This window comes from Chrysochloris asiatica, unplaced genomic scaffold (genome assembly GCF_000296735.1).
Source record: "Chrysochloris asiatica unplaced genomic scaffold, ChrAsi1.0 scaffold00064, whole genome shotgun sequence".
In the NCBI taxonomy this organism is placed as follows: domain Eukaryota; kingdom Metazoa; phylum Chordata; class Mammalia; order Afrosoricida; family Chrysochloridae; genus Chrysochloris; species Chrysochloris asiatica.
Window position 1 is genome coordinate 6,794,375 of NW_006408582.1, and position 2,794 is coordinate 6,797,168.

Below are 2,794 nucleotides of genomic sequence, written 5' to 3' on the forward strand. Positions count from 1 at the left end.
TAGATTACAAGGAGCACTCTGGCTGTACTTCTTCCAACATAGATTGATTTGTTCTTCTGGCAATCCATGATACTTTTAATATTCTCCTCCAACACCATCACTCAAATACATCAGTTCTTCTATGGTCTTCCTGATTCTTTGTCCAACTTTCAAATGCATAAGAGGCTATTGAAAATAGATAAAATCACCTTACTCCTCAAACTGACTATCTTTGCTCTTCAACAGTTTAAAGAGATCTTGTACAGTAGATTTGCTTAATGAAATATGTCATTTGATTGCTTGACTTCTGCTTCTATGAATGTTGATTGTGGATCCAAGCAAAATGAAGTCTTTGACAACATCAATCTTTTCTCCATTTGTCATGATCTTATTTATTAGTTCAGTGGTGAAGACTTTTGTTTTCTTTACAATAAGGTGCAACCCATACTGAAGGCTGTGGTCTTTGATTTTCATCAGTAAATATTTAAGTCCTCTTTGCTTTCAGAAAGCAAGGTTGTATTATATGCATATCACAGGTTGTTAATGAGTCTTCTTCCAATCCTGATGCCTTCTTCATATAATCCAGTTTCCCAGATCATTAGCATACCGATTGGGCAAGTATGGTAAAAGAATACAACACTGGAACATGCCTTTTCTGATTTTAAATCATTCGGTGTCCCCTTGTTCTATTCAAATAAGTATCTCTTGGACTATGCACAGGTTCCTTGTGAACACAATTAAGTGTTCCAGAATACTAATTTTCAGCAATATTATCTGTAGCTTGTCATGATTCACACAGTCGAAAGCCTTTGTGTAGTCAATAAAGCACAGGTAAACATCTTTCTGGTATTCTCTGCTTTGAGCCAAGATCCATTTGATGTCAGTAATGATATCCCTTGTTCCATATTTTGCACGGGGGGTGAGAGGGGAACAATTCAATCCATTACAATCACTTACCCATTTCCTCCCTGTGTTATGCTTCCATTCCCCCTTCTTTCCCCTACCTTCTGAATTCAAATGCTACCCATTTGATCTCAAATGGTTGACCGTTCTGTGGTGTGTGTGCCTCACTAGTACAGTTGTCTTGCCTATCTACCTCTATATTGCATGGCTGAAAATTGAGCCATGGGGTGAGTTTACTTCCAACCCTGAAGTGTCACCAAGGGTCATAGTCTTGGGGTTTTACCAGTCTATATATAAACAGTAGGCCTAGTCTTTTTTTTTTTTTTTTCTTAATGTTTTATTGTGAATTATGTGATAGTTTGGAGAACTATATGATAATGGGAGAACATTAGCTTTACATTCATCCTATCTTATATTGCTTCATTGCTATTGTTACAAGCCCCTCCATGCATCATAAACCAACCAAAGGATATATCCTGCAAGCCTGTCCCCTGGTCATCAGCACACAGTCCCTCTCCCTTGCTGGGTCTAGAGTCCCTAGCTGCTCCATCTCTCCATGTCATCACCTCTGCCTCCATCTCTGGCATCACTGTTTCTCTGCCTAGGGTCTCACACTCCATTCTTCTCCCTTGATGGTTCCAGGGACCTCTGCTCCTGGACTGCAAAGTCAATCACTCCCTTCCTTTTGCTACAAAACATCTAACTTTACATACCCAACCTTCGCAGTCAGCCCTGATAACAATTGTTCATCATTATACCACAAGGGATCTATCTCCATGTCCTTTCATTAGCCCTGCCCAGACAGATTGGATACTACTCAGTGGAGAGTCTACCTTCCTCCATGCCCTCTGGATCTAGACTCCCTCTTGAAAGCTTGTAAGCCAGTCACTTCTTGCCTTTGTAGCCCCCCCATTTTGGGTATTCAGTGTCCAAGTTACCATCTCTGTCTGCTCTGTGTATGGAAGGGGTGGGAATGATTCTTGCTGTAAAGATTTGTTCCCTCTGTTGAGCTACTGCATCCATAGGTGTAGGTCAAGTTCATCAAATTGTATCAGATTATTCTTTTTATCCTCTTCTTTCTTCTTCTAGTTGAGCTCTGAGCATCCAGTCATTGATGCCAGGTCAAGTGGGTATAATCTGCAAGTGTGGGTGTTCTTATGCATATGCCCTTTCTTCTTATCAGATGGACGCTTCACTCTCCACTCTAGTCCTCTGTGGCTATGTCACAGACTCTGGGCCCAAGAGTGCCCAGGTCTTGCCACACTGTTGGCCAACCAGGTCTCCACCCGGGTTCACAGGAGTCTATTGAACGTTGTAGGGCTTAGCTCATAGCTTCATTGCTGTTTTTCCCTCACTTCCCCTGATCGATGATGAACTTGGTCACCAATCAGAGCGCATGTCTGCTCATTTATTTGAGTCTTAGTCTTGGAAGGGGGTTTGCCCTGAGGAGACCCAACCACTTGCCTTGATGTCTCCTGGGCAAGCAACTTGCTTGTTCTTGTAGTAATCAGTCGGACTGCTGTTATTATTTTGTATTTTTCCTGTCGGTCTTTCTTTCAAAAAATATCTTCTGTTCTTTTCACTGCTCCAGGCTAGTCTGGTTGTGTTTTCAAGTGGAAATTTCCCACCTCAAAAGATTCTGGGTGAGGTTCAGGATTCCATCTATGGTCTTATGTAATGCAGAGGCTCCACAGGAAGCCTCCTTCACTGGGCATGTTGTAGCCCCATTTAGGTATTCCAGTCAGATATAGGCAGAAGACGGACTTACAAGCTTTCTATGGTGATATTTCTGGCTATTCCTAAAATTATTTCCCCCCTTTTGCCCATTCCAACCATGTCTCAATTCCTGTATCCTAGAGGCCTGTTGTTCCAAGGTTGTGCATAAATCATCGTTTAGCTCTGTCTCGCTTAG